Source organism: Macaca nemestrina, chromosome 9 (assembly GCF_043159975.1).
Source record: "Macaca nemestrina isolate mMacNem1 chromosome 9, mMacNem.hap1, whole genome shotgun sequence".
Taxonomy (NCBI): domain Eukaryota; kingdom Metazoa; phylum Chordata; class Mammalia; order Primates; family Cercopithecidae; genus Macaca; species Macaca nemestrina.
The window spans coordinates 38,048,107-38,061,664 of NC_092133.1; the positions used below are offsets into that span (position 1 = coordinate 38,048,107).

The 13,558-nt window shown below is 38.9% G+C and overlaps 2 pseudogenes; both read left to right on the forward strand.

Moving 5' to 3' along the window:
* Positions 1–10,217: 10,217 nt before the first annotated feature.
* On the forward strand, positions 10,218–10,841 carry LOC139356214 (tigger transposable element-derived protein 1-like; annotated as a pseudogene).
* Positions 10,842–10,901: 60 nt separating this feature from the next.
* Positions 10,902–12,037, forward strand: LOC139355982 (tigger transposable element-derived protein 1-like; annotated as a pseudogene).
* The last annotated feature ends 1,521 nt before the right edge of the window (positions 12,038–13,558 follow it).

Below are 13,558 nucleotides of genomic sequence, written 5' to 3' on the forward strand. Positions count from 1 at the left end.
CCCAGCAACCTCAGGGTCCTCCTAGACCCCTCCCCACATCCCACATCTTAATGTTTACCAAATCCTATTGTTTCTATACCTTAAGACCTCTCAAATTCATCTCCTCTCTCCATTCCCATCACTTCTGCCATAGTGCATACTCTCCTCATCTTTCTGAAATCGATATCTGATCATGTCATTGGCAGACTTTAAAAATTCTAGTCTCCTTATCATGTGTAAAATAAAATTTAAATTCCTGTCATAGAATATGTAAGGACTCTCTCTACCTCTCTAAACTCATTTCCTGTTATAGGCTTCCTGCACTCCAAAAACTGAATCTAATTCTAGAACCCATAATCCTTGTACAACTCTGAATTTTTGTTTTGAGATGGAGTCTCGCTCTGTCGCCCAGGGCGGAATCCAGTGGCACTATCTTGGCTCACTGCAACCTCTGCCTCCCAGGTTCAAGCAATTCTCATGCCTCACCCTCCCAAGTAGCTGGGACTACAGGCACATGCCCCCATGGCAGGCTAATTTTTGTATTTTTAGTGGAGACGGGGTTTCACCATATTGGCCAGGCTGGTCTCGAACCCCTGACCTCGTGATCTGCCCGCCTCAGCCTCCCAAAGTGCTGGGATTACATGCGTGAGCCACCACACCTGGCCACAACTCTAAATGTATACAAGCTATTACACTGCTCAGAATGCTCTTTCCCCTCTTATCCACCTGGTCCTCCTATGTATCTTTCATGACTCAAATATCTGGTCCCCTGTGTTAGGCTGTTTTTGCATTGCAATAAAGAAATACCTGAGACTGGGTAATTTATAAAGAGAGGTAATGGCTCTGCAGTCTGTACAAGAAGCATGGCACCAGCACCTGCTTCTGGTGAGGACCTCAAGAAACTTAGAATCATGTCAGAAGGTGAAGGGGGAGCTGGTACATCACATAGCAAGAGAGGGAGCACAAGAGAGAAAGGGGAGGTGCTAGACTGTTTTAAACAACCAGATTTCAAATGAACTCATTTTCACCAAGTCATTCATGAGGGATCTGCCCCCAGGACCCAAACACCTCCCACCAGGTCCCACCTCCAACATTAGGGATCACATTTCAACATGAAATTTGGAAGTGACAAATATCCAAACCACATCATCCCCTGTGAAGTTTTGCCTGACCCATCCTCGCTCCTTTCCCACAGACACACTGTTCTGACCCACAGAAGAGACGCCACTCGTGTTATCATGTTTTATAATTTCATTTACATCTCAGGCCATAAACCTTGGAGTCATATTTGAATCCTCTTTCCTTACAATCCAAGTCCAACCCTTTGGCAAATTCGGCGGGTCCTATCTTCCAGATACATCCAGGACCTGACTCTTCTCATTACTTCTACTGCTACCACACTGATCCAAGCCACGTCATCTCTCGCCTGTATCCTGTATTATCGTGATAGCCTCCTCACTGGTCTCCTCCCAGATTCTGCTCTTCAAACTCCTCAGCCTATTTTCAACCCAGAACCCATAACAATTCAGTTAAAATTAAAGAAAACAAAAGATTATGGAACTCTTTTGCTCAAAATTTATAAAAGGCACCATCTCACCCCAAGAAAAGCCAAAGTCCTTCCAGCTTCCCACCAGGCCCTGCCTGGCCTGCTCCTCATGACCTCTATTTCTTTCCTACTACTGTCCTCTTCTTGCTCCCTCTGCTCCAGCCTCCGAGTCTTTGCACATGCTGTTCTTTCTGCCTGGAATGCTGGCCTCCCGAATATCCACATGGCTCATTCCCTCCTTCCCTATAGGTTTTTAGTAAATTATTACCTTCTATCCCAGCACCAAGATTGCTATTTCTAAATGCTATTTTCTACTAAAATGGCCTAAAGCCCTTTGGAAAAATAGCTAACCAAGTCTGGGGCAGGAAGTATACCAGAAAGCAAGGACACTATCTAAAATTACTAGGGTTGTGTCAAAAGGACTCAGGAGCCAACTTTCAGTGGCTCCTACTGGCCAAAATAGAAAAAAAGAAGAAATTTGAGCAGCAATAAAAAGAATAACTGCAATAGATTGAAATGTATCAGATATATTGAGATCCACATAGTCATAATGATACTATGAAGAAATCACTGTTCACTTTTAGAACCAATTCATTATTGTGAAAACACACAAGGGGGATAATAGTAACACTCAACCTCCCTTTGCTGCACAAACTGTACCCCTGGACAACCAAATCATTGATGGGGAAAAGTCTCTTTAAAGTATTCCAGATAATGAAAGACTAAAATTGGTAGCATTTGGGTATCACCATTTTGCAATACCTCACAAAGGAATGAATATAAACAATAATCATCAATGACTGTTCACATAACAAAAGAGGGTACAAACATTCATTTTGTGCCTTCTGATAGAAGCACACATCACATCCTCTGAAGCTGTCTTCCCAAAAATGGAAGCTTCTAAACCTAATACCAGCTTATGGGAAAAAGAAGGCACGGATAAACACGTTAAAAAAATACAACAGGAATGCAATCAGTAAAATCTGGTTTGTAGGAGACTAGATTAAAGCAATCAATAAAACAACTCAACTTCTTGAACAAATAAATTGCAGAGAAGAAAAAAAAGAATGAGGTACCTATAATTAAAAGAGATTTAAAAAGATATACCAACAAAATTAATACCAGGATCTTGAAATCCTGATTCAAACCAATGTAAAAGAAACTTAAAGAAAATCAAGGCCGGGCGCGGTGGCTCAAGCCTGTAATCCCAGCACTTTGGGAGGCCGAGGCGGGTGGATCACGAGGTCAGGAGATCGAGACTATCCTGGCTAACATGGTGAAACCCCGTCTCTACTAAAAATACAGAAAACTAGCCGGGCGTGGTGGCGGGCACCTGTAGTCTCAGCTACTTGGGAGGCTGAGGCGGGAGAATGGCGTGAACCCAGGAGGCGGAGCTTGCAGTGAGCCGAGATCACGCCACTGCACTCCAGCCTGGGAGACACAGCGAGACTCCGTCTCAAAAAAAAAAAAAAAAAAAAAAAAAAAGAAAATCAAAGAAATTTGAAAACGGACTAGATATTTTATAATATTATAGAACTGTTAACTTTTAAGGTATGATAGTAGTACTGTGGCTGTAATTTTTCCAAAGTCCTTATCTACTGGAGATACACACTGAAATATGTACAGATGAAATCTGGGGTTAGTTTCAAAAAGAGGAGGAACAGGTGAGGTACAGATAAGACAAGATTAGGGATGACATTATAACTGCTGAAGCTGGATGGTATACGGGGATATGTTTTATTATTCTCTCGACTTTCTATGTTTGAAATTTTTTGCAATAAAAGGCAAAAAAGAATCCTGGTGAAAAAGTGGGAGATTATTTGATATGCAGTGGTTATATTGGGTGTTATTACTGGTATTTGAGGAATGTAACTGAATGTTTCCTGAGTCAGTAGACATATGCAAAATGGACTTGGGTAGTTAAAAATAATGCTATAATTTGGCAAGATGATCCTCACAAAATAGGCTATTTCACTTTAGGGGCAAATAGGAAAAAGAAATCATTTGCCAGAAAAGTATAAGTAATTGGACAATAAACTGATCAAAGCTAAAAAAAAAAAAAAAAAAAAAAAACTGTTAAATGAGTGTAAGCAAGACACGTATATTCACCATGCAATTTGTCTATAGTGTAATAATCAGGGAGCAATATCAAGGTTTCCTTAGATTTCCCTGTGGAACTTAACATTAGGTGTAGAAATCAGGAAGGACCATACACAATGTCCAACATGCAATATGTTGTTGCGGTTTGATAGTTTAAGGCAGGCTCCATAAACCCAACAGTGACCAAGCAGGAACCACATAAATTGGACTAAGTAGTAATGGTAGTTTCTGCATCACTAGGGGCCAGATAGTAGGGACAGGAAGGACGGAGCTAATCGGATAGCGTGGAAGATGAACATTCTGTTCTCTGTATTGTTTCTAATTCTCCATTAAAACAGAAGTCTATTGATAAAACTCTTGAGAGGTGGTACTCTGGTTTTACATATCCTAAAATAAATGCCCAGGGTAACTACTGTATGAAATGACATGTTTTGCCAATTCCAAGAATGCCTGTGTTTATGTATTCACCTTTAGTTATAGATGAATATACAAAGAGGTTCTTCATAACATATGAAAAGTGTTCAAAATATTATGACATTTGAACATTTTGATTTGAATCAAAATATTATGATTGCTCATGGTCAATTTCAAGGTTAAAAGGAGACTGTAAAAGAATGGATTTTTATAATTGAGATGCCATAGATATGGTAAATCACAATACTTCAAAAATTTGGGGGTAAAATGTTACATGTTATATGGCAATTAACAAATCTAATCTCAGGAATTCAAAATTATTTTCCTACCAGCAAGAGATCCATGCCCCATCTTTTTTATGATCCCTATAAACCAAGATAATAAGTCAGTACTATTTGGTGTTGGTGAATGCATATTCAACGAACCAAAGTTGTCAACAAATTTAGAAAACCATATCAAATTTTCTTGACACTACTTGACATTGTGCTTTGACAGTCTATCAGCACTACACATACATGTTTTATCAAAAAAGAAATATTGATTAAATTAATTCAATTGAATTTTTATTTCTCTACTATCAATAACAACTTCTCTCCTCACTCCGTCTGCTTACTTACAGATATCCAGAGATGAAGAGGACCCTGTGGTGGAGGGTAGAAGGAGCAGAAAAAAAGGGATGTATCTGAAAGTGTTTCAAGAGTATTTAGAATGCACCCTCGTTCAAAAAATGCCCCGTCCCTTCTTGTGGAGAGTAATAGGAGAGGCACTGCCTCTTTAGTCAGAGTCATAGTTCTCCACTTTGGCTGTACACTATAATCACTTGGCCCAATTATAAAAAATACCAATGCCCATCCCAACTCTCAGAGATTGGAATTTAATTGAGTTTGGGGTAGGTTTCAGACTTTTTTTTTAAAGGCCAAGATTATTTTAGAGTGCTGCCAGGGCATTAAGAAGATCTGGATTCAATTCTTTTTGTATGATCTTAGACAAGTTAGTGAGCTCTTCTGAACCCTAATGTATCCATAAAATAAAGGTTTTTTTTGTTTGTTTGTTTTTGTTTTTTTTAAATCTACTTCACAGAGCCATGTTGGGGGGAAAAAAGAGAATAAATACGTGAGAACTCCCAACACAGACTCTGGCACATAGGTGGCACTCAGTAAGTGTAAGTTCCCTTCTTCTTCACTATGCGCTAATCTATGTTCAGATTAAACAAAACGTTGCCTTTTGTACTTGTGTCTCTTGCTTTTTCCCCCTCTGATATCTTCCACTTATTTTTCAGAAGTAACCTAAGGGTACTTGAAGGAAATGAGAGTCAAAGTCCTTTCCCTTCTGTAGCACAAAGGGCCTCTCCACCCCTTTTCCCAAAGTTAAGTGATTCTATGTATTCAACTAGCAGCTGTGGGACTGAGGCCATGTTGGGAGAGGGACTGAAGTATGACCTGACATCACCCATGTCTTCCTATTTCCAGGTAGTCAGGGAGGAATGCCCTAACTGAGCTTGGGGAAGCCCTTGAATGTCGGAGAATGGCCAACTTTTCCAAAGTGAAAGTACACAACCCAACGTGGCAGCAGGAGAAGGTAAGCCTAGAGTACACAGCACAGCAGCTTCAAGCAGAGCAGACACTCAGTGAGAGTTTGCTGAACTGAAATGAAGATCCTATGCTACGGCAAGTATCTAACCCAGCTCTAGTACTCAATGAAGTCAGTGCTGTGTAGGCATTACCTTAATTTTTTTAGCTATAACTACTACTTCTCTCTTGCCTTGCATGAGTAGATTCTCTTACATAAATGTTCTGTTGAAATATCCCCTTTAACTCCTTTATCCTACTCCCCACATCAAGTGCCTCAATTTGTCTAAATGTCTCAAAGGTCTGCAAAGATAATAAGTGACTGTCACTTCAACAAAAATGGTAAGATTGGCCAGGTGCAGTGGCTCAAACCTGTAATCCCAGCACTTTGGGAGGCCAATTCAGGAGGATTGCTTGAGGCCAGGAGAGCAGCCTGGACAACATAATGGATCTCATCTTTAAAAAATGAAAATTAAAAAATTAGCTGGGCATGGTGGCTTATGTCTATATCCCATCTACTCAGGAGGCTGAGGCAAGAGGATCACTTGAGCCCAGGAGTTCAAGGCTGCAGTGAGCTATGATTGTGCCACTGCACTCCAACCTGAAAGACTCTATTTCTAAAAAAAAAAAAAAAAAAGTAAGATGTTATTGCTACTTCAAAACACAAACCCAAATCTGTGAATTGCCAAGTATAATTGATAAAAGCTATAATTTAAGGTCAAAAATACTCATTTTCAAACAAAGTACTCATTATCTATGAAAGATCAATCAATTTATTAGAGCTCCAAACCTAAAAATATTTTTAAAACTTTAAATTTTTTTAAAAACTGCTAAATTTAAGGAGAGACAATAAATAGATGAGTGATTACCAAAGATTCATCAGGGTAGGGAAAGGTTGAATAGGCAAAGCAGAGGGGATTTTTTTTGAGTGATAAAGTTTTTCAGTATGATACTGTAATAGTAGATACATGACAATACGCATTTGTCAAAATCTATAGAACTTTAAATCACAAAGAACAAACCTTAACCCATACAAAGTTTTCAAAAATTATTCAGGAAGTCAAGGGAGCCCAGAATGAAATGTAAATTGCGACAAAATAATGGAACTGTATTATAAATGTGTGAAACACCTCACAGAGGGAAGTAGAGGAAAAGGGTGCTAAGGGTGCTAACCTAGTCACTTTTTTTTTTTTTTTTTTTTTTTTTTTTTTGAGACAGAGTCTCACTCTGTCACAGAGGCTGGAGTTCAGTAGCATGATCTTGGCTCACTGCAACCTCTGCCTCCCTGGTTCAAGCAATTCTTGTGCCTCAGCCTCGCAAGTAGCACACCACCACGCCTGGCTACTTTTTGTATTTTTAGTCAAGATGGGGTTTCACCATGTTGGTCAGGCTGGTCTTGAACTCCTGGCCTCAAGCAATCCACCTGCCTTGGCCTCCCAAAGTGCCAGGATTACAGGCATGAGTCCCCACTCCCGGCCCTAAGTCACTTTAGATATGAGTAAAGTCTGTAAGACCAAAGGCAAAAGGAACTGTATAAAAGTACATTACTCTGTTTCCCAAGATTCATAATTCTGAAACCACTATACATGTATACTGGAATCAGAAAATTACATAAATGGATGACAGACAATAAGAGTCAGGCTTCTCACTGTTGGAGTGGAAGGTTATAGACAAGTAAGGGGAAATGGCTAGAATGATCCATGTGGTAATGGATTAAGGTTACAGACATCAGTATGAACTCAGGTTTACCTTAATAGGGATACATATGAATAAATGTAGAACTATTTATCGTTGTGCATATATATATATATATATATATGTATGTGGTTTAAAATACATCTATATTTTCTTGCTCTGTCAGCTGAGTGGGCCTATAAGCAATGATACTCCAGTAGCAATAAGTACATCTAACCCCCAGATTTTTGTTTCTATAACCATTCTCCAGTAAAAGGAACCAGAATTCCCCTGATAAACAGCTGACTCTAGGCTGGGGACAGGAAATATTACAAGGTAATCCTAGAGTATCTTGTGGGGCCAGAAAGTAAGAAAGTAATTAAGAAAAAAAAAAAAAAAGCTTACAATGATGTACAATGATGGGGTGTGTCAAAGTGACACAGGAGCCAATACAGCTTCCAATAGCCAAAATTAGAATAATTTGAACAATAAAATAGAATCGTATTCAATGATAATCAAAGTATAAAATAAATATCTATGAGTCTATACTGAAATAGACTATTAAGACTATTAGTGTATTTATGAAATAGAATATTTAACAAATGAATTATTAAATAAACAAATGGGAGAGAATAGACAAATCCGTACAGAAGAATTTCAAATGAGTTACATAAATACTCCACTCTCTAGGAGGTAAAGCATAACTCCCCACTCCTTAAGTATGGCCTGCCTAGTGACTTCTTTCCAAAGAGTGCAGCAGAGAAAAAGAGTAAGAAAGGGTGACTTTACAGTGGAAAAACCTGACAAACACTACCTCAGCAAGGCCATCTAGATCAACATCAACAGTAATAAATCATGTTGATAACTCATATCCTTGGTATGATGTGATGAAAACGGCACTCTGTGGTCTTCCTCCAAAAAGTACATAACTCGAGTCTAATCATGAGAAATATATCAGACAAATCCCAATTGAAGGACATTATACAAAATTTCTGACCAGTATTTCTCAAAGCTGCTAAGGTCATCAAAAATAAAGTCTGAGAAATTCTCACAGCCAAGAGGAGCCTAAGGAGTCATGAAGATTAAATGCAATTTGAAATCTTGGGACACAAAAGAACATTGGGTAAAAACTAAAGAAATCTGAATAAAGTATGGACTTTAGTTGATATTAAGGTATCAATATTGGTTCATTTATTGTATTAAATGTACCACACTAATATAGGATGTTAATAATCAGGGAACTGGGTAGAGAGTACCTGGTAACTTTCTGTACTATCTTCGTAACTTTTCTGTAAATTGAAAACTATTCTATAATTAAAAGTTTATTTTTAAAAATATGTTAACAGTGTATAGATATTTAACTGCAGCTGTTGTGAAGCCCATCTTTCTTAAAGTAACTACTTTAATGACATGACATGATTTTGCATAAGCATTTGTTACACATGATTTCTTGTTCAAACAGAATTCATTGTGTCCACATCCAGCAAAGCAAAGTTAACTCAGGCTGTGTGCCAAGACACGGAAATGGCCTTGTTACATTGAACTCAATGTGAAAACATAGTAGTATTCAAATCTTTCCATCCACGACACGCAATATTCCCATTGGTCTAAAAAAAAAAAAAAAAAACAGAAGAAGAAGAAAAAGAAAAAGAAAGTCTCTAAGCTGATTTTCTAGTATCTTAAAAAGTTTCCAAATACATGTCACTGGGGAGAAGTCAGCAACTCCCCGGGGGGAGGGCAGGAAGGAGTACCGACTGCTGGTTGCAGCACTTGAAAAAAAATAACAAAAGGAAGGAAAAGGCCTAGGCTTCTCCAGACGGGGTTACCCTTATTTGGGAACATCGCCAGAGAACTTAAAGTAGCTCTGAGAGGCAGAAAAGCTGGTGTTGAGCAAAATTTACCACACTGACCAACTTAAGTGCCCCAGAATTGTATTAATACTTGCCAAGCAATCAAGACTCCAAACAGCATAAATCTCTGTGTTCCACTTTTGGACCTTGCTGTTCCTAAGAGTCAGTGGAAAGTTTTGAAGAACACATGGCCCTTAGACTGATGCCGATGACCTTATCAGCGTGGCCCACACGCCCAGCTTTTGAGGACAATAATATCCCACAATACCAGACCAGTCTATAGCAGGAAGCTCCTATGTTGCTGTTAATGCCTCCGCCTTTGCAGAGATCAGCCAAAGGTGACAAATCTTTGAGGTAATGCCAAAATCAGGCCTCCTGTTCTCCTTTACATTAGGCCCTTCATCCTCTGGGGGCCAGTAAAGTCTGAAGAAATAGGAGAACAGAAAAAGATTATAGTAATAGTAATTTTCACACTTTTGAGATCATTACTTAGCCTAAGATGATTCTCTCAGCTCATCCTGCAGGGTCTGGCTCAAACCTTAAATCTTTCAAGTCTTCCCGCTAACTCTCTCTCCTCCAAATTCTAAGAGCCTTTCATAAGTGCCCAGCAACATGGGAATTGCTTAATGCCTCACACTGCTGACTTTTCATATTGTATGTTTCTTACAGGCATACTCCACTTGCTTGCGCTTGGCTATATTGTGTTTCACAGACATTGCAGTTTTTACAAATTGAAGGTTTGTAGCAACCCTGCATTGAACAAGTCCATCACTGCCATTATTGCAGTATTATGTGCTCACTTCATGTCTCTGTAGCACATCTTGGTAATTCTTGCAATATTTAAAAATTTTCATTGTTATTATACTTCTTATGATGATCTGGGATCAGTGATGTTTCATATTAAAATTGTAACTGTTTTGGAGCACCATGAACCATGCCCATATAAGATGGTGAACTTAATTGATAACTGCTGTTTGTGGTCTGATTGTTCCACTCCCTGGCTGTCCCACTATCTCCCCCTCTCCTTGGGCTTCCCTATTCCTTGAGACACAATATATTGAAATTAGGTCAATTAATAACCTTACAATGGACTATAAGTCTTCAAGTAAAAGGAAAAGTCACACATCTCTCATTGGAAATCAAAAGCTAGAAATGATTAAGCTTAGCAAGGAAGGCATGTCGAAAGCTGAGATAGGCTAAAAGCTAACCTGCTTGCAGAAAACAGCCAAGCTGTGAATGCAAAGAAAAAGTTCTTTAAAAAAAGTAAACACACTACTCCAGTGAACACACAAATGATAAGAAAGAGAAACAGCCTTATTACTGATATGGAGAAAGTCTGAGTGTTCTGGATAGAATATCAAACCAGTCACAACATTCCCTTGAGCCAAAACCTAATCCAGAGCAGCACCTTTACTCTCTTCAGTTCTATGAGGGCTGAGAGAGGTGAGGAAGCTGCAGAAGAAAAGTCAGAAGCCAGCAGAGGTTGGTTCATGAGGTTTAAGAAAATAAGCCATCTCCATAATGTAAAAGTGCAAAGTGAAGCAGCAAGTGCTGATGGAAAAGCTGCAGCGAGGTATCCAGAAGAGCATGCTAAGATCATTGATGAAAGTGGCTACACGAAACAACAGCTTTTCAATGTAAATGAAATAGCCTTCTTTTAGAATAAGATGCCAGCTTGGATGCCATATTAGGCCCTTCATCCTCTGGGGGTCAGTAGAGTTTTTCATAGCTAGAGAGGAGAAGTCAATCTTCAAATCTTCAAAGGAGAGGATGACTCTCTTGTTAGGGCCTAATGAAGCTGGTGACTTTAAGTTAAAGCCATTGTTAATTGACCATTCTGAAAATCCTAGGGCCTTTAAGAATTACATTAAGTTGGCCAGGCACGGTGGCTCACGCCTGTAATCCTAGCACTTTGGGAGGCCAAAGCAGGCAGATCACCTGAGGTTAGGAGTTCGAGACCAGCCTGGCCAACATGGTAAAATCCCATCTCTAAGAATACAAAAAATTAGCAGGGCTTGGTGGTGCATGCCTGTAGTCCTAGCTACTCGGGAGGCTGAGGCACGAGAATCACTTGAACCCAAGAGGTGGAGGTTGCAGTGAGTCAAGATTATGCCACTGCACTATAGCCTGGGTGACAGAGACTCTGTCTCAAAAAAAAAAAAAAAAGAATTATGTTAAATCTACTCTGCCTGTGCTCTATAACTGGAACAAAAAAGGCTGGACGACCATAAATCTGTTTACAGCATGGTTTACTGAATATTTTAAGCTAATGGTTGATGCGTGCTGCTCAGAAAAAAATATTCCTTTCAAAATATTACTGTCCATTGACAATGCACTTGATCACCCAGGAGCTCTGATGGAGATGTACAAGATGAATGTTATTTTTATGCATGCTAACACAACATTCATTCTGCAGCCCACAGATCAAGAAGTAATTTCAAGTCTTATTACTTAAGAAACACATTTCACAAGGCTGTAGCTACCATAGATAGTTCCTCTGTTGAATCTGGGCAAAGTAAATCAAAAATTTTCTGGAAAGGATTCACCATTCTAGATATCATTAAGAACATTCGTGATTCATGGGAGGAGGTGAAAATATCAATATTAACAAGAATTTGGAAGAAGTCCATTCCAGCCCTCATAAATGACTTGGAGGGGTTCAAGACTTCAGTGAAGGAAGTAACTGCAGATGAGGTAGAAATAGCAAGAAAACTAGAATTAGAAGTGGAGTCTGAAGATGTGACTGAGTTGTCACAATCTCATGATACAACTGGAGTAGATGAGGACTGCTTCTTATAGATAAGAAAAGAAACTGGTTTCTTGAGATGGAATCTATTCCTGGGGAAGATGCAGTGAACATTGTTGAAATGACAGCAAAGGATTTAAAATGTTACATGAGGAATTGAATTCAACTCCGCACCAAGTGGACCTAAAAGACATCCACAGAACTCTCCACACCAAATCAACAGAATATACATTCTTCTCAGCACCACATCACACTTATTCGAAAACTGAACACATAGTTGGAAGTAAAGCACTCCTGAGCAAATGTACAAGAACAGAAATTATAACAAACTGTCTCTCAGACCACAGTGCAATCAAACTAGAACTCAGGACTAAAAAAATCAATCAAAACCGCTCAACTACATGGAAACTGAACAACCTGCTCCTGAATGACTACTGGGTACCTAACGAAATGAAGGCAGAAATAAAGATGTTCTTTGAAACCAATGAGAACAAAGATACAACATATCAGAATCTCTGGGACACATTTAAAGCAGCGTGTACAGGGAAATTTATAGCACTAAATGCCCACAAGAGAAAGCAGGAAAGATCTAAAATTGACACCCTAACATCACAATTAAAAGAACTAGAGAAGCAAGAGCAAACACATTCAAAAGCTAGCAGAAGGCACGAAATAACTAAGATCAGAGCAGAACTGAAGGAGATAGAGACACAAAAAACCCTCCAAAAAATCAATGAATCCAGGAGCTGGTTTTTTGAAAAGATCAACAAAATTGATAAACCACTAGCAAGACTAATAAAGAAGAAAAGAGAGAAGAATCAAATAGGCGCAATAAAAAATGATAAAGGGGATATCACCACCGATCCCACAGAAATACAAACTACCATCAGAGAATACTATAAACACCTCTACACAAATAAACTAGAAAACCTAGAAGAAATGGATAATTTCCTGGACACTTACACTCTCCCAAGACTAAACCAGGAAGAAGTTGAATCCCTGAATAGACCAATAGCAGGCTCTAAAATTGAGGCAATAATTAATAGCCTACCAACGAAAAAAAGTCCAGGACCAGATATATTCACAGTCAAATTCTACCGGAGGTACGAGGAGGACTCGTACCATTTCTTCTGAAACTATTCCAATCAATAGAAAAAGAGGGAATCCTCCCCAACTCATTTTATGAGTTGGTATCATCCTGATACCAAAGCGTGGCAGAGATACAACAAAAAAAGAGAATTTTAGACCAATATCCCTGATGAACATCAATGCAAAAATCCTCAATAAAATACTGGCAAACCGAATCCAGCAGCACATCAAAAAGCTTATCCACCATGATCAAGTGGGCTTCATCCCTGGGATGCAAGGCTGGTTCAACATATGCAAATCAATAAACGTAATCCAGCATATAAACAGAACCAAAGACAAAAACTATATGATTATTTCAATAGATGCAGAAAAGGCCTTTCACAAAATTCAACAGCCCTTCATGCTAAAAACTCTCAATAAATTCGGTATTGATGGAACATATCTCAAAATAATAAGAGCTATTTATGACAAACCCACAGCCAATATCATACTGAATGGGCAAAAACTGGAAGCATTCCCTTTGAAAACTGGCACAAGACAGGGATGCCCTCTCTCACCACTCCTATTCAACATAGTGTTGGAAGTTGTGGCT